This window comes from Ctenopharyngodon idella, chromosome 1 (genome assembly GCF_019924925.1).
Source record: "Ctenopharyngodon idella isolate HZGC_01 chromosome 1, HZGC01, whole genome shotgun sequence".
In the NCBI taxonomy this organism is placed as follows: Eukaryota; Metazoa; Chordata; class Actinopteri; order Cypriniformes; family Xenocyprididae; genus Ctenopharyngodon; species Ctenopharyngodon idella.
In genome coordinates, this window is record NC_067220.1 from 33,231,228 (window position 1) to 33,250,507 (window position 19,280).

Consider the following 19,280-nt stretch of genomic DNA (forward strand, 5'->3'; position numbering starts at 1 on the left):
AGTTTATGGATGTAAGCCTCAGGTTGTTATATTGGATTTTTACCGTTTATAAGGGCTAATGTGTCCTCCGATGATTGACGCCCACTACAGTGGCCAAACCTTTAAATGTCATTTTAACCATTCAGGGTGTGATGATACATGGGTGACTACCCTTGACTGTTATCCATAATTCTATATGTCTGTCCTCTTTATATGTCATAGTGGATTTTATTTATGACAGCATATGTACCAAATGTACCAAAAACCTCTGTAATATTTACTACTATTTTTTATTGAACGGATATCTCAGAAACTATAAATACTGTATAGCATTACTGTAATTGTCATGCTGTCAAAAATATGAGGCCTTTTGGGATCACAGTCAAGTTCTTGTGTAAGATTCCAGAGAATAGTGGTCACGTTCACACAGCAGCTGAATGCGGTTGTCAGTCCTGTATTTGAGGCCTTAATACAGTAACAGGGGAGTTGTTGTTTTTTTGTTTTTTTGAAAATGTAAAAATGCAGACTGTTTTCTGTGAGGGGTGGGGGTGTGTGTGTGCGTGCATGTGTGTGTGTGCTTGTTTTTGTGATTTATGAGGACACAAATTTGCATAATGACATGGGTATTACACTGGTATTACGACATAAACGTGAAATACGAGGACACTTCATGAGTCCTCATATTTAAAATAGCTTTAAAAACATACTAAACAATGTTTTAAAAATGTAAAAATGCAGCAAGTTTTCTGTGATGGGTAGGTTTAGGAGTAGGGGTAGTGTAGGGGGATAGAATGTATAGTTTGTACAGTATAAAAACCATTACGCCTATGAAATGTCCTCACAGCAAAACAAACCTGTGTGTGTGTGTGTGTGTGTGTGTGTGTACCTTCTGGCAGGTTTACTGTTAATGTCGTAGTAAGTGGTATACATTATCTCAGTATTTATTTTTTATTTATTTTTTGTCAGTTAACGTGACAGATTTACTATCAAATTAAGTAACTGGTCATTTTTTTAAGCACTGAGTTACACTGAGTTAATTAAAAACAAAATGATAATTGCTACATATTAAATTGAAAAATTCAATAATTATGTCCACTTGGGGCGTGTCCAAATCCACTTTTGCTAGTTTAATGACGGGAAAAATGGTTGGCGTGGCCGGCGCATGGTCTAAAAGGGTTGTCCCTGTTCTCTTAATGAGTCATGGGTGTGTTTTGGGTGTAACGTGCAATAAACCAATCATCTCCCATGAATAGCTTAGAAGGCCAGTTGCGTTCGCGCCATGGCGGATTCGCTATTTACATGCCAGAATTTGCAAGCAAAAAAACTAAACACTTCTCTAGTGAGGAAACGGATTTACTTGTGCACAAGGTTAAAGCACGTGAGCAGACCATCTACGAAACAAGGCGGATTCCACCAAAGCATTTTTTATCTTTATGCACACAATAATAATCTTTAAGTGTACATGCGTTGTGCACCTGCCTATATGCGCATATTGCTAATGCGCTTTTTAAATAACAAAAAGAATATTGCTTCACTGACTTTAGACCAGGTTTTTGTTGGTCAATGGCGCAGTCTATTTCAGTTGCCTTTAAATAGCAATGCACTAACAATGCGCTTGAACACACCTCGTTTTCAGACCAGCACACCCATGTGCGCACAAATGGGCGCAAATGCATTTGCTATTTAAACAGCGTGGCTGTTACGTACAGAAGGGAGCGGAGACACAGGTAAGGGTAATCAGGTTTATTGAAGGTAAAACAGAGCGTGCAAGCAGAGTGCAGGTGAGTAGTAGCAGATGATAGAGTTGACAAGACGTGGAACTGGAACTGATACTTGTCTGTGTGTTCTAGGAAGCGAGGATGCAGAGAGACGTGGAGCAGATGAACACACTGGAGAATCACAGGAGACGTGGAGACACAAGGGATCACAGGAGACGCTGGAGACAGGTAAGTAGTCGTGTTTCGGGAGTCCTGGAGGTAAGTATAACACTGGTATGTGTTAACGAGACCGGACAGTGACTGAGTGATCTGGCGTGTCTTTTATGTGGCTGTGGTGATGAGTGTGAATGAGCGTCAGGTGTGGCTTGTCAATACTCAGGAGACGGAGTGCGTAGTGATTGGGTGAGTGTAGAGCCTGGCGTGTCTGTGACATTACCCCCCCCTCCACGGTCCGCACCCCGACGTCGTGGTGGTCGACCTCTGCCTCGGGGAGCTGGTTTGTTGGGATGTCTGGCATGGAAGTCGTCAAGGAGGCTGGGATCCAGAATATCATTCCTCGGGACCCATGAACGTTCTTCGGGACCGTATCCTTCCCAGTCAACTAGGTACTCAAGGGACCCACCACGACGCCGGGAGTCCAGGATGTCTTTCACCTGGTAGGCTACCCCGTCTTCTGCGATGAGTGGAGGAGGGGGATCCTCGGTGTCGCCAGGCTCTGTGGAGGGAAGGACAGAGGGATGGTGAGGTTTAAGGAGTGACACATGGAAAACTGGGTGAATGCGATACTCAGGAGGGAGTTGCAGGTGATAGGTGACGGGGTTGACTTGCCGGATGATGGTGAAGGGGCCAACGAATCTAGGACTCAGCTTCCTACAGGGCAGGCGCATCCTGATGTCCCGGGTTGACAGCCATACCTTCTGTCCTGGCTGGTAGTTGGGTGCGTGGGAGCGTCGAAGGTCGGCTGTCAACCTGCGCCTGCGTAGGGCTCGCTGGAGTTGCAGATGTGCTGAGTCCCAGACCCTCTCGCTCTCCCGGAACCAGTAATCCACCGCCGGGACGTCTGATGGTTCCCCATCCCAGGGGAACAGTGGGGGCTGGTAGCCGAGTACGCACTGGAAAGGAGTAAGACCTGTAGTGGGCTGACGGAGAGAGTTCTGGGCGTACTCGGCCCAGCCCAGGAACTGGTTCCAGGAGTCCTGGTGGCCGTGAAAGAAAGGTACGCAGGAAACGGCCGATCTCCTGTATCTTCCTCTCCGTCTGCCCGTTCGTCTGTGGATGGTAACCGGAGGAGAGACTTATGGTCACACCTAGGAGTTTGAAGAACGCCTTCCAGACTCGGGAGGTGAATTGAGATCCACGGTCAGATACTATGTCTTCTGGTAATCCAAAATAATGAAACACATGGTTGAACAGCAACTCTGCCGTTTCCATGGCAGTGGGGAGTCCAGGCAGGGGAATTAAACGACAGGACTTGGAGAATCGGTCGACGATCACCAGCACACATGTGCATCCATCGGAGACGGGAAGGTCGGTAATGAAGTCCACTCCTAGGTGTGACCAGGGGCGAGTGGGAACGGGCAGAGGTTGGAGCTTTCCGGAGGGAAGATGGCGTGGACTCTTGGAGACGGCACATTCCCTGCACCCTTGCACGTACCTCCTGACGTCGGATGTCATGTTGGGCCACCAGAAGCGCTGTTTTAACAGCGAGAGGGTTTCGTTGACCCCGGGGTGGCCAGTGCCCAGTGAAGCATGTGTCGAGTGGATGAGGGGTGTGCGTCGTGTCCGTGGTACATACTTCAATCCGGGGGGGCAACCCGGCGGAATGCTGGTGGAGGCATTGGACTCGGGGAGCGTCTCTTCAGACCAGGAAATGGGACTCACAACGAGTTTCTCGGGGATGATGGGCTCTGGATCTTCGTTGTTCTCTTCGAGGCTGTGGATACGAGATAGGGCGTCGGCTTTCACATTTTTCGATCCAGGACGATAGGAGATGGTGAAGTCAAACCTCGTAAAGAACAGAGCCCATCTGGCTTGGCGGGGATTCAGTCTCTTGGCATCTCGCAAATATCCCAGGTTTTTGTGGTCAGTTAAAACCACAAAGGGGTGTTTTGCTCCCTCAAGCCAATGCCTCCATTCCTCCAGGGCGAGTTTGATGGCGAGGAGTTCGCGGTTGCCGATGTCATAATTCACTTCCGCCGGGTTGAGTTTCCTGGAGAAGAAAGCACATGGATGGAGTCTGCTGGGATTCCCCTGCTGCTGGGATAATACCGCTCCCACTCCGGTGGTTGAGGCGTCAACCTCGACGACGAAGGGGAGCTCTGGGTCAGGGTGAGCCAGGAGGGGAGCGGTCGTGAAGGCGGCGTTGAGGGCCTCAAAAGCTTGGGTGGCGGCTGGGGTCCAGGACAGAGACTTGGGCTTACCACGGAGGAGGTTGGTGAGTGGACCGGTGATGGAACTATAGTTCTGGATGAATCGTCGATAGAAGTTTGCAAATCCTAGGAATCTTTGTAACTCTTTGATGGTTGAGGGAATGGGCCATTCTTTCACTGCGGTGACCTTCCTCTCGTCCATGCGGACGCCACTGTGGTCGATGTTATAGCCCAGGAATTGCACGGAGGGCTGATGAAAGGTGCACTTTTCGGCCTTTAGGAAAAGGTGGTAGTCCCTCAGGCGTTGGAGGACCTCCGCAACGTGTTGGCGATGTTTGGCTAAGCTCCGGGAGTAGATTAAAATGTCGTCTATGTAGACCAGGACACACCGGTGCAGGAACTCCCGGAGCACCTCATGCATGAAGTCTTGGAATATGGAGGGGGCGTTGACCAGTCCATACGGCATGACGAGGTACTCATAATGGCCAGTAGGTGTCACGAAAGCCGTTTTCCACTCGTCCCCCTCACGTATTCTGATGAGGTTGTACGCGCTGCGGAGGTCCAACTTGGTGAACACAGTGGCGCCGCGTAGATGTTCCAGGGCTGCTGGGACGAGAGGAAGGGGGTAACGGAACTTTACGGTGATTTGGTTGAGTGCTCTGTAATCGATGCAGGGCCGCAAGCCTCCGTCCTTCTTTGCCACGAAGAAAAAGCTTGAAGCAGCAGGGGAAGTGGACGGTCGGATGTAGCCTTGCTTAAGAGCCTCGTCGATGTACTCCTCCATGGCTTTCTCCTCCGGAACGGATAGGGAATATATCTTCCCTCTGGGCACTGGCTCACCTGGGATGAGGTCAATGGCGCAGTCCCATGGCCGGTGGGGAGGCAGCTTGGAGGCTTGTTTGGGACAGAAGACATCTCTGAAGTGGGAATAACAGGCTGGGATGTCAGTTGAACGTCTTTCGAGTGGGCTTTCCACTGTAGTAGCACAGACTTGGATTCCTTGGGAACTTGGAGAACTGAACACGGGGAATTCGGGAAAACAGCCGTGGAAACATTGGTTACCCCACTTCAGGATCTCTCCTGTCCTCCAGGAGATGGTGGGGTTGTGCTGCTCTAGCCATGGGCGCCCTAGAATCACGTCAGATGTTGACTCCTCCAGAACCAGCAACTGGATCTCCTCGATGTGGAGCACTCCAACTTGGAGACGGAGGGGTCCCACGCTGTAACGTACTTTCCGTAATGGTTTTCCTGTTATCGCGTGGATCTGGTAGATCTTCGGCGTGGGGGTGGTCTTGAGATGCAGCTGGCGACAGAGGGCTCCGGAGATGAAGTTTCCAGCTGACCCAGAATCGAGGAGCGCACTGACTGGAAGACAGAAATCAGCGGCAGTAAGTTTTACTACAATTGAGAGTGGTTTCATTTTATTCATTGTGGGCAGGATGGCACTCACCAATGGCCGGGCAGGACGAAGGGGGCATTCTGAGATGTAATGCCCGGCACCACCACAATACAAGCAGAGATTCTGGGCCAGCCTCCTCTGTTGCTCAGCTGATGATAGACGTGAGTGTTCAATCTGCATGTTGTCATTAGCTGGTTCTGGGGAGCTGACGGACTCTGGCTGGCGGAGAGTGGAGGGGAATAGCGGCTGGCCCTGGTGCTCTTCTAGGCACAGCTGCATACGAGTGGCAAATCTGATGGATAACTGAATGAATTTCTCGAGCCCGATGGAATCCTCGTATGCAGCGAGATGCAACCGCACACGTGGATCGAGGCCTTGACGATAGGTGGTGATCAAAGCCTGCTCATTCCAGCCGCTTGCAGCAGCGAGGGTACGAAACTGGAGGGCATAATCAGACACAGTTAGTGCACCTTGTTTTAAATTGCATAATCTCTCACCAATCGACGAATCCCAAGCGGGTTTTCCAAAAACTTCCTTGAAGTGGGTTGTAAAACTTGACGATACAACTGGGTTATTTAAGTTCCAGAGAGGTTCAGCCCATCGCAGCGCTTTTCCGTGAAGCTAAGAGATTATGAAAGCCACCTTCGATCGATCGTCAGGGTATAAGTGCGGTTGCATCTCCAGGACCAGCGAACACTGCAGAAGGAAACCGTTGCAATCCTCCGCCAGACCAGAGAAGGGCGCCGGTTTGGCCATGGGACTGGCGACCGCGGGTGGTGAAGGAGCTGCAGCGGTGAATGCGGAAGTGCTCACTGGTGTTGTTGCCGTGGAAGTGCCGGTGAAAGTGCGACGAAGTGCATCAACCAATTCTTGAATGGGATCCGGGGTGCTCATGTTGTTACCTGGGCGGTGTTGGTCCGGTCTTCTGTTACGTACAGAAGGGAGCGGAGACACAGGTAAGGGTAATCAGGTTTATTGAAGGTAAAACAGAGCGTGCAAGCAGAGTGCAGGTGAGTAGTAGCAGATGATAGAGTTGACGAGACGTGGAACTGGAACTGATACTTGTCTGTGTGTTCTAGGAAGCGAGGATGCAGAGAGACGTGGAGCAGATGAACACACTGGAGAATCACAGGAGACGTGGAGACATAAGGGATCACAGGAGATGCTGGAGACAGGTAAGTAGTCGTGTTTCGGGAGTCCTGGAGGTAAGTATAACACTGGTATGTGTTAACGAGACCGGACAGTGACTGAGTGATCTGGCGTGTCTTTTATGTGGCTGTGGTGATGAGTGTGAATGAGCGTCAGGTGTGGCTTGTCAATACTCAGGAGACGGAGTGCGTAGTGATTGGGTGAGTGTAGAGCCTGGCGTTTCTGTGACAGTGGCACGGGACAGGAAAATGATAACTGCGTCGGGCTGAAACTAGCAAAAAACACTGCGTTGCGCCTGGTGCCGCATTGTGCCGGGTGTATGATAGGGCCCTCAGTGCGCATTATACTGGACATTCTGACTGATGTTATTTTTGTGATATATACAGATATATTTTTACCAAAATCGCAAGATAAAAGGAAATCTATTGCCAATCATTTCCTGATCCTACTGCAAACTTTCCAAAGTTCAATCTTCAGAGCACCTTCTGTGCCTGAGTTCATGACTGCAGGGACTGTATACAGAGCAGACGCCCCCTTACTGAGCTAGTGTGCAATGCTCCATCCATTATGACACTAAAGCGTCTCATTCTGACATATTCAGTGCCAACAGTAAGGAAGTTTCCTTTGCTGTATTTTGAGGGAAAAGTCCAACTAATGCAAATGTGTATCAGTGTATAGCTGTGCATCTCTGTATGTGTGACTGTTGAGGTTATCGGTACATTAACTTGCCTGAACTTTATAAATAACAGTTCGGAGGAACAATATCGAAGATATATCTAAATGCAACTGAGTCTCTTTTTTAAGCTTAGAGACTCTCTCTCTTTATCTCTCTCTCTCTCATCACAGCCTCTTCTTTTCTCTCATATTCTCTCTGATCAGTGAGATCAGAGGCTTCAGTAATACTTCCAAATGTATTTAAGTATTTTGTCTCTCTAATCATCCATCAAAATGAACAAATAAGCTTCAACGATAAAAAAAACAAAAAAAAAAAAAAACATTTTCATCTTGTTTCTATTTGATGTCAGTTTTCTTTGCCAGCCATCTTTCTTAAATCACAGACAAACCAGGGCACAAATACAACGCGGAGGCCATGTCTCTTTGTTATGTGCTCACGTACAAGTTCCATACAACATTTTCGTGCCCTTGAAGTGCAACACAAAAAATGGACCCAACTTGAAGGGTCACTCCAATGAAAGCGAGCAGCTAAATCTCTTCAAGAATTTCGCATTCACAAAGCTAGTATAAAGAGTTTATCTGAAGGTACTTCAAGGACTATTGCCAATTATGATCATGTGATCCTCAAACTTCATTATACCAAACATCATTTATTTGATAGTGATGCCTACTTTGAATGGATTTCGTCCTATATGTTCCATAGCTAGCAGGCCTACTAATGACCGATTTGATGGGAAGAAGAAATCAATCTTTAATCAATTAAGCAGTGTGACGAAAATGTGTTTTAAAGCACTGTTCCAAAATTAACGGCACCAGAGCACAACTCTTTTGAATTACAAACTGGACAACTAAACTAATTAAAAACTCCTCTAAAACTCATTGTATAGTTCAGTGGGCTGTCACGTAAATCTTTCCCAATGAAAAAAAAAATCACTTCGAGACCAAAGCACCAGCTTAAGTCCCATTTACCATAGATTTAGTTTGCTTGCTTTCCCTAGGGCTGTGAACTCATGGAGCAGTGATGCACATGGAATACTGATATGTAAGTAGTAAGAAAGCATTGGGTTTCCTGCTGTTTTCTCGGATAAATGTACCCATGCCCCCTCAGATTTTTGAAGTAAATCTTAAATACATATAAAATGCTAATTCTTTTAACTTGAATATATATATATATATATATATATATATATATAATGTGTGTTTGTGTGTGTGTGTATGTATATATATATATATATATATATATATATCTAATTACTTAAAATTATAAACATATACAGTGCCTTGCAAAAGTTCACACCCCTTCACATTTTATGTTGCAGCCTTCTGCTAAACTGCTTAAATTGTTTTTTTCCATATCATTCTACACTCTATCATAACGATAAAAAGGTTTGTGATAACTTTTCACATTTATAAAAAAAAACCCTGAAATTATTACATGGCATAAGTATTCATTCCCTTAAGTCAATACTTAATTGAACATTTACAGCCTTAAGTCTTTTTTAGTATGATGCGATAAGCTTTGCACATCTGCGTTTAGGGATTTTTTTGACATTTTCTACTATATTAAATACATTTGCAAAGTTGTCACAAATCTGTTTTTTGCTTTGTCATTATGGTGTATGAAGTGTTGAAATGAAAGGGTATTAAATCACACCATCCAATCGAGTTGCACTTTCCATGCACCATCCTAATGTCATTTGAAACATGTTATTGTTTTTTTGTGGAATATGATTTCACCCATGAACTTACAAGCGGTTTGGAGAATGAATGAATGGAATATGATATCAAAGCTGCTCTTTTTTTATATATGAAAATGCTTACTAATCACTGGCTATAGGCCTATCGGTTGCAATTTTTATGTAAAAAAAAAAAATATATATATATATATATATATATACTGTACTGTATATACTATATATGTATCATGTGTCGGAATATATAGCTTGTGTGTGCAGGCAAAAACACCCCACACATTTCAAACAGTCGTTCAAGGGCAAACCCTTCTCTTTTTTTCAGAATCTGTCCTCAGTCCTACAACAGTGTCAGTGCTGAGAGTTGACACGGCAACACTCTATACAAAACACACACAAGCCACATAGAACTCTCTATCAAACTCACATGGACGCAGTCACAAAAAAGCACACACACACAAATTTCCCATCTGTGCCGTCTGTTCTTGCAGTAGTCATGTCAGCGCATCACAGCAGGTAGCAGTAATAGCCGAATGAGGTGTCAATGTGAGCTATGAAGACATGACAGGTTTTATAAGTTCAGTGCCAGACCGCAGACTCATAGGTACCATCTTGTTTTACTGCCTCGCCACTGAGCTCACCAAACCTAACCACGGCATGGCTTTAAAGCTGCACATGGTCATTTATTGTTGTAGTTAATGACATTGCAGCTGCCCTATTGTAATATTTTCTTTTTTATTATCTTGATGAAATCCAGTAGTTGTCATGGTGATTCGGAGTGTTTCAGGGCGAGCTCACGCAGCATTTCTCACCATGTTATGCTGACCCACTCACTCTGTGTGACACTGACTTACCTGAGAGCCAGCAGAGTGAGAACCTTGACAAGCTGCCAAGCACACACACAGTTTTTTCTCTCTATATAGCTGACACCACTACGCCTCAGGCCAACAGACCTGAAACACAGGAAGTCATTCTGTCCGAATGATGCTCAATTCTTCAGTCAGGAGCAGAAATGCATCTTCCTCAGGGTCATAGATGTATCTTTCCTCAGTATTAACTATTAATGCATTTAACCCTTCTAAGCTATTCGGGGTCTTTTTGACCCCAAATGACGTTTGCTGAAATAAAATAAATAAATAAATGTTCCCTTCATATAAAATGACATGAGACTTGATATCGTGGTTGACACTTGCTAGCCCTACAAACAAACAAAAAAAATAAATAAATTGTAATGATATCCGGTATGTTTGTGTAAAAAAAAAAAAACACACAAAAACCCTGAGACAAACAGCCCCACACAGCCCAACACCTCAAAAATCACCCATAAACATCAATGGGAGATTAAAAAAATCTAAAAAAATTTAAAAAAAAATGAAAGGGCAATACCACAACACATCCCTGATTGGAGTAAACACACACACACAAAAAGATATTACAAAAAAATGCTAAACTTTGAAAAAGACATTTTTATTGTTATAATAATTATTTTATAATGTCTAAACATAAATCTAAATAAATAAAAAAAAACTTGTGAAAAGATGTATACCCATGAGGAAATGGCAGATGAGCCGTTGAGTAATGCTTAAACCATCTACTGGCTGTAGTTGAAATTTCATGTTATTTTAATTTTAAAAGTGTTTATTCTCCAGTTGATGGCAGCAATCTTCCATTAAACCATGGCACATTGTCCATGTTATCTCCATAAATAAAAATGAGAAATGTGGATCTTTTTTAAAGTGAATTTTACACAAAAAGTTTTAAAAGTGTATTTTTAAAAAAATATATATTAAATTATATAAATTGAAAAAATACCTTAAATCCCCCAACACTGTACAAATTAAAAGTAAAAACATTAAAGTGAGTGATGTTTTTTCTTCTTATTCTTATTATTATTATTGTTGTTATTATTATGTTACAAAATCACTTTTTATTTTCTAGGGACTCTGGAGACCCCGACATCTTGTGTACATCCCAATAGCTTAGAAAGGTTAAGGAGGTCAAAAACTAATGTAAAGGGTCCTTCTTGTGTTCACTATTAAAAATAAAGGTTCCAAAAGGGTGTTTACGCAGCAAGAACCATTTTGGGTTTGCAAAATAACATTCAGTGAACACTTCTTAAAAAAAAAAAAAGAAAAGAAAAAAACATTTTTTTTCTTAGTGTGAAGGACATTTTAATAATATGAAGAACCCATTTTCACTATGAAAAAAAGAGCAATTGTGAAATGGAAAGTTTCCACGGATGTCACACGTGACGTAGATAGGGTCGAAAAACTCCATCTCATTTTTTCTTCTAACTTCAAAAGCATTCGACATTGTTATTTCACCTTTTTTTTTTGTAAAGGGGCGTTTGACTTAATCTTTGCACATTCGCTTTGTTGACACTGGATCGGTACTTTCGCCTATGTCACATGTGACCTTTCCAACATGATTACGTAATGCGTGGCACATTGCAGAGCTAGTGTAAGATGAGCATTTGTGGTCAAAAAGTATATACATTGTTTTTTTTGTTTTTTTAGAAAATGATCGTTTTGCTAGACAAGACCCTTATTCCTCAGCTGGGATCGTATAGAGCCCTTTGAAGCTGCACTGAAACTGCAATTTGGACCTTCAATCCGTTGTACCCCAGTAAAGTCCACTATATGGAGAAAAATCCATATGTTTTCTTCAAACACTTTAATTTCTTTTCAACTGAAGAAAGAAAGACGTAAACATCTTGCATGACATGAAAAGATGTCAAAAAAGAACCGTTATTTTTAAGAGTGTTCGAGGACGTTTTTGTTTGTGTGGTTAGGGATTTTTATTTTCATTTCCATTTCACTTTGCGCAATACTATTATTGTTCTAAAGCAATTACCTGGCTCTATTTGAATGTTACAATTCTCATAAGACAACAGAGAAATTAAAATCCATAGATTCTGAAAGAGAGGACATGTAGTTTACATCATAAATAAAGTGTTTTAGAATGGGCCATGTCGCCAAACAATTACCAGCATAATCAAACAAGTTGCTGTGAATTTACATTTTTCATTTACCTGCAGTGTATCACAATCATGGCTTTGTTTTCTGGTTCATTCCCTGTCGGCGCTGGCATGATGACTTGTATGAGGATTCCCATTGTAAGGACTCCCACTCTAGTCAGTAACTGCCTTCTTGTTATTTTGGCATCTTATTACTTTCCATCTGCCGTAATTGCCTGCACAGACGTTGAATTGAAATTCTGTTTGTATATTGTGTTGACTGTAAACAGTATGCACTGATAATATGGGATTTGTTATCATGCTCTGCCACAATTTGTGTTCTTTGTGTGTTTTTGGAAATTATAATGAATAAATGGTTCTTAAAACATTAATTCTGTACAAAGGTTTGGATGTAAAAAAAAAAAAGAAAAAAAAAAAAGATCTTCCATTAGTCATTAAATATAATCATTCTCTGTCTTCTTAAATAAGTCTTTAAGGATTAGGATTAGATTAATTTTGAAGCCATTCATGGAAAAATTTACAGTGGTAAGGGTTCAGATAACGGCTTACAAATATTTCTCACAATTGTGTTAGTAGATGTCAGGACATCAAGATGAACACTATTTCACAATATATCTGAAAGTTGTCTGTGAGGACAGAGGAAGAGTTCATCAGCGTGGAGAAGGATTAGCATGTTGCAGAATGTGATAAGGCTTATCTTTACTGCCAACTGCACAAGACGTAGGAAAACTCTCTGTCACAGCTGATAAACCAATCGGCTGTGTTCAGCTAAATCACTTTAAGTAGATAGAACACCTTCTAGAATGTGAACATCATTTAATCATCCACATTTATTTTAAATTTCTGGGGGTATTGGTTTGGTTGGTTAGCTTGGTTTTGGTGTTATATATTTTGTTGACTTGTGTACAGTTTTAACTAGTGACACAGCCCTTGTCATTGCATTGCCTGTAAATGTGCAACATGCGCAACAAAAGTAACCCAGTGGCCTGTCAAAAGTAACCCAAAAATAGCCCAATGGAAAAACAGAAAATCACTCACTGCTCCTGATTGAATAACTTAGTAGCTTGAATAAGAATACATTTCTTACTTGAATGCTACTGTTAAATGCTCTGGCGAGGAGATATACATGGCAGACTGTGTACAGTTCACTCAGGATGTGGTCAATGCTAGTAGAGTGGTGGAACTATGGGGTCACATTGTAGGCAAAAACCCGGAAATGAGTTAGCATTTTAGCATTTAGCATTTATTCTGGTTCCATCCTCCCAGAGTCAAAGGGTTTTTTGAATGGGATTTTGGTTAAATCCCTTAAATAAGGTCTGTGGTTAACACAAGCTCAAGATATTTTCATTTTTTATTCTATGACATAAAATACATGAGTATTAACCTACCCATGATGTTTTTAAGCTGTTACATGTCTTGAAAATGATGGTTGCTAACAAGTGGCTAAATGGGACTACAGAGGCTGTCTGCGACATTAAACGTCATCATACTGAACAGGTAAGCTCAGTCCGCTTTTACAGCCTAGTTATGCTTATAACTGCGCTCTTACATACTATTCTAATTCAGACTTTCAGGCAAAATGTCTTTAGATAAAGACTGAAAGAGTTGTCGGAAACTTAGTGGTGGTGACGTTGAAATTGTGTGACTGTGCTGTAGTTCGCTTATAGCCTACCTTTAGCTTTTTGCTTCTGGAGACTGCATTTAAGCTTCAAAAAAGCATTCATAAAAGCTGTGAAAATGATCTTGATGGACAAAATCTGTAAGTATCATAAAGTTTTGTTGATCACAGAGCTTATTTTTTTCGATAATCCAAAAGCCTATGGGAAAATCCTATTGAGTTTTTGTCGAGGGAACTAGCGTGATGCTAACTGCTGATTGGCCTACTGAAGTAATGACGTAGTTCAGCATTTGTAACGTCACAAGAGCTATAATCTGCAAACATTTGTTCTGAGACACTGCTTATGATTTATAGGGATTAAAAAAGGGGGAGTGAATGGATTTTTACCATTATAGGCTGGTTGTGTACACACACTGCCGACACACATTTATGTTCAAACAGATAGATCCCCTTTAAATCTTGGCTGTTTTACAAGCAGAAGCTATTGATCGTTACTGAATGATAACAACTTGACCTTTCCAAGATGGCGGGCGCATATAATGTATGTATTTTATATATATATATATATATATATGTATGGGTAGAAACCATGAAAACACAAGGCACTTCCTGAAAAATGTGGAAGTATATGCCTACTTGTAGCGTCAAAGCCGATGACCACAATGATTCATTATCGTTTGCTGCGGATTCTGTTGCCAAAGATAACCCCATAAAGTGAAAACGGCTGTGGGGGTGATTGTGTCAACTCTCATGATTCCATGATCCATCACTGCGTCATCAAACCATACGTTTTTGTTATCGTTTTGAATAAGAGACCTGTAGTGGTGAAACTTACATACTGTGCCTTTAATGCATTTCATATACAGAAAGATGAAAAGCAAGTTGCATTTCATCACCAGAAATGTAAAGTCTGCACTGTATTTCATGCACGAATTTCTGAACCAAAGAATGATTTTGTGATTTCACACACATGCTTTGCATTTCATGTTCATATAATGTAAGGATAAATGTACTATTCATTTTTTTATGAATAAAAGAAAGCACCAGTCATAGTGCATCTTTCATTGCACAAAAATACAAAAAAATATATGTATTTTGTCCAAACAAGAGATCTTTGTGAGGATCACAAAGTGCATTTTGTCTTCAGAATGTTTTTGTGTATTTGATTTCATGATTGAGCATGTCAAGGGATGCATTTTGTAAACAAAAAGGTCAGTCTGGATATTTTACAAAATGTACTTTGAAAAAACCCTGATACAAAGTACTTTTATCATAGTTTTTGTCAGACGTTGTTTTATGAAAAAGAGCCATGATTATTCAGAATTAGTGTTTTACAGCAATATGGGTTTGGAATGACATGAGTAAATACTGTTTATAACTTTTGAATGTTTTCTTTTTAGCCTTTTTTATTTTATTATTATTAATATTATTATTTATTTTATCTATTTTGGTATTGTTATTTTCCTTGGACAATGAACATATCATCTTGCATAAGTTTTTGAGTGTTGCTTTTGAGCAACTGAACTATTCATGATCAAACAACATTTCACCTTCTCTCGGTCTATCTCTCTCTAGCTTTTACTCAATTCTCCACTTTACTCTCTCCTACACCTTGGTGACAGAGGACTGTGTGTGTGTGTGTGTTCTTGTATACATGGTTTATGAGGACACAAATGTGTTTAATAACATGGGTATTACAACGTAAACCAAATGGCTTAAAAAACAGTGTTTTTTTGAAATTCAAAAAATGCAGACAGTTTTCTGTGATGGGTTTAGAGGTAGGGGTAGTGTAGGGGGATAGAATGTACAGTTTGTACAGTATAAAAACCATTACGTCTATGGAGCGTCCCCGTAAACCACATATACGAGTGTGTGTGTGTGTGTGTGTGTGTGTGTGTGTGTGTGTGTGTGTATAGATAGATAGATAGATAGATAGATACACACACACACACACACACACACACTCGTATATGTGGTATATATAGAGTAGTATTTTTAAATAACATTTGCATATGTATGGACATTTAATTACTCCTTGGTTAAAAATAAAATCTCTGTGATCTCATGTCTACTGGCTATTTACAGACAGGCAGGATGATTTAATCAGTCAGGATGAATGATTTGCTCTGGGCAGAAGAATATCTTATGGCTTTATTTGTATCCACATATACATGACATGTATTTGAGAATAGATGTCAACATTTGATTGGAAGACTGCTCCTTGGAGAGTCGCTGGGTTACTTTTCTCTAAGAACTGTCTGTTCTTAAACGGCTCTCCTATACTTTCTTTCCTCTTTCTTTCTCTCACTTCTGAGGTACTTAAACCGTCTCCAGGGCCAATGCCCTTAGCCTGTCACTTATTGATTCTTTGAACAACCCACCCGTTCCTGTTGGGCTGAAATTGAGCAATTATACATCTTCCCTGTTTTACTCTGCCCTTGAAATCAGCACCTAGTCAAGTAGAAAGTATCAAGCCAGGCAGTGGTGATTAAGGACGAGGACATGATGATGAAGATTATTACAGCACCTGGAAAATTTTCCTATCATTGTCGTAATGCTCATCACCAAGGTACCTCCTGAGATGAGGGTTGTCTTGTTAAAATGTTGGTAATGGTGTGAATTTCTGGGCTGTAGTCGAGTCCTATCATTTGTGTAGCCCTTTAAGAGATCATTGCATCAGGACTTTAAGTGCCCTGGAGATTCAGCAGTGGTGAACTGGCTTCAGGTTCCACATAAACAATAGATGAGAGAGAGGAAGAGGAAGATGATAAAGATCAGATAGCAGCCTTATGCTAAAGCATTGAACTCTGGACTTGTGCTCAATTTTCTACAGGCGAACATGGAGGTTTTTTTGTTTGTTTGTTTTTTAGAAATGATCCATTTTCCTTTATAATACTGGGTCTGTTTGAACACATACTGTAGCTGTTACCTGTGTTTTTAGATACTATCTTCTTCCTTTTTTTCAAGTAAATAGGTTTGAATTATGAAATGGCACTGAATGAACTATGGGATCGCTGTGTGCTAAAGTGCACTGTTGCTGTTTTTTTTCTGTTTTAAACAGAGCATGTTGTCTTTTTTTATTTAATCTCTTCATCTGTGTGAGACTGAGACTGTTAGCTGGCATGATGCAATGAATAAAAGATGAACTGTTTCTCTCTTTCTCTGTCTCTTTGCTTGAGGTGTTGTGGCCTGTTCTCTGTTCAAAGAGGATAGTTTGCATAATTACAGTCATCAGACTGCCAATCCATCCATACAGTTGCAGTGATCTCTGTGATTTTATGTAGTTTTGCTCTAATAGCCTAATTGGTGCAAATATCATAACATTTTTCCCTTTTCCTTGAATAGATTAGGTCAAATATAAAGAAAGTTCTAAAGGTATAAGTAATGTAATAACTGTGGAAGTTCAGGAAATAACCAGAAACTTGTCTTAAAAATTAAAATATGAATGTAAAAGCATGAAAGATTTAAATACTCTCTATGGCCTTTATTGGGCATTATATGTTAACAAAGGATTTGGAGCCAGCACAGTCACTGCTCTGAATTCATAAGCACAGTTACCTCCAAATTATGTGTAAAGAACAGCTAAATAATGTTTTTAATTTTTTTTTTTTTTACTAATTAGTTAATCTATGTAAGCAATAAGGTGCGAGACATTTCATTTCCTTAACATTTCTATCATAAGAAATGTGGAAACGTTAGAAACTGTTGCACACATTAGATTAAAAAAGGTAAGAGAGAAAAGTACTGCACCATGGTACAACAATATTACTCGCGCCACTACAAAGAGATAAACTCTAGAGCGCAAATGAAAACAAACTAATTTAGAGGTCTTTAGAATCACGTGGAAAGACAGCATGTCCCGTTATAAAAAAGCTCTAAAAGCAGCCAGGCCTGAGCATCTCCGCAAACTCATAGAAAATAACCAAAACAATCCAAGGTTTTTGTTTACAAATAAACAGACATCACCTGATTTGAATATTCCATTACAGTTTAGTAGTAATGATTTTATGAATTTCTTCAATGAGAAGATTGAAAGCATCATAAATAAAATGTAAATATACAACCTTTGACAGCGATTTATGATTCAGCCTCAGTTATCGCCCCTCAAGAACGATTGCTTTACAACTATAGGACAGGAAGAGCTAAATAAACTTATAATTGTAACTAAACCAACAACATATTTATTAGATCCAATACCCACTAAACTACTGAAAGAGCTGTTACCTATAGCAGAAGAGCCTCTCCTCAATATTATTAACTTTTCTCTATCTCTAGGTCATTGTCAGTTATTAAGCCTCTCATTAAGAAACCACAAATAAATCCAAGTTAATTAGCAAATTACAGACCCTTTTCAAATCTTTCACTTGTGTCTAAAATACTAGAAAAGTTGTATCCGCTCAATTGTGCTCCTTCCTGCTAAATAAATAAATTAATAAATAAAATACTCTTAGATTGACTACAAAATTACACTGGTATTCAGAGACAGGCATTAAGGTGATTTAGATTATACCTATTAGACTGTTACCATTTTGTCTATTTAAATGAGGAAAAATCTAAGATCACATCAGTAAATTATGGAGTGCTGCAAGGATCTGTGTTAGGCCCTCTGCTATTTTCAATATATATGCTGCCACTTGGTAATATTATAAGAAAACGTGGAATTAGTTTCTACTGTAATGCCGATGATGATACTCAGTTATATATTTCATCACAACCAGATGAAATCTCTAAATTATCCAAGCTGACAGAGTGTGTTAAACATATACAATATTGAATGACCTGTAATTTTCTTCTGTTAAATTCAGATAAGACTGAGGTATTATTGGACCAAAAACCCACACACAGAATCTCTTTGAATACAATTTGCATTTAGAAGGACGTACTGTTATTTCATCCTCTACAGTAAAAGACCTGGGTGTTATATTTGCCAGCAACTTGTCTTTTGAAAGTCATATTTCATATGTTACAAAAACAGCCTTCTTCCACCTCAGAAACATTGCTAAGCAACAGAATATGCTATCTGTTTCTAATGCAGAAAAGTTCATGCATTCATGACCTCTAGAGTAGATTACTGTAATGCATTACTAGGTGGTTGTCCTGCATCCTCAATAATGCAGCTGCTAGAGTTCTTACCAGGTCAGTAAAATATCATCATTATAATCATTCACATAATGCATCTTATAACCTTGTACTCCAGTTATATCAGATCAAATACACATGATTATATTTGCTTAATGTTATGAACAGCAGCTACACTAATTATTTTCCATTTGCTTTTCTGTTTCTGACCATCCGAGGTAACTAGAGAGTACGAAAGCTCCAGTTTGGATCCGGCCTCTTACGAAGACTTCAGATGCCCCGACAATTGTGAAGAGATGACCCCAACCTCCTGCGAGGACTTGATGATGCAAACTCTGGATCAACATGCACCAATGCAAAATTTATCATATATTGTAATCATTATGTTCACAACCTGTAATAATTACTTCAATGAGCTTAAATGAATACATTGTTAGCTAACTGCGTGATTTGTATATGTACATTGCTGAAATACATTACTTGGAGAAAGTCACCTCTGATAACAGATCACTCTAAATTGTAATGCAGGCACATGCATTTTCTGTAAAGCTGTTTTGAAACGGTATGTATTATTAAAAGCACTATACAAATAAATGTTGATTGAATTTTGGTTCGCATGGACCAAA

The 19,280-nt window shown here is 40.6% G+C and overlaps 1 long non-coding RNA gene across 1 annotated transcript; it reads left to right on the forward strand.

Moving 5' to 3' along the window:
• The first annotated feature begins 13,009 nt into the window (after positions 1-13,009).
• On the forward strand, positions 13,010-19,280 carry LOC127519965 (uncharacterized). The gene is made up of 3 exons (XR_007931990.1): positions 13,010-13,271; positions 13,362-13,454; positions 18,873-19,280. It is a non-coding gene; the product is annotated as an uncharacterized LOC127519965 (long non-coding RNA).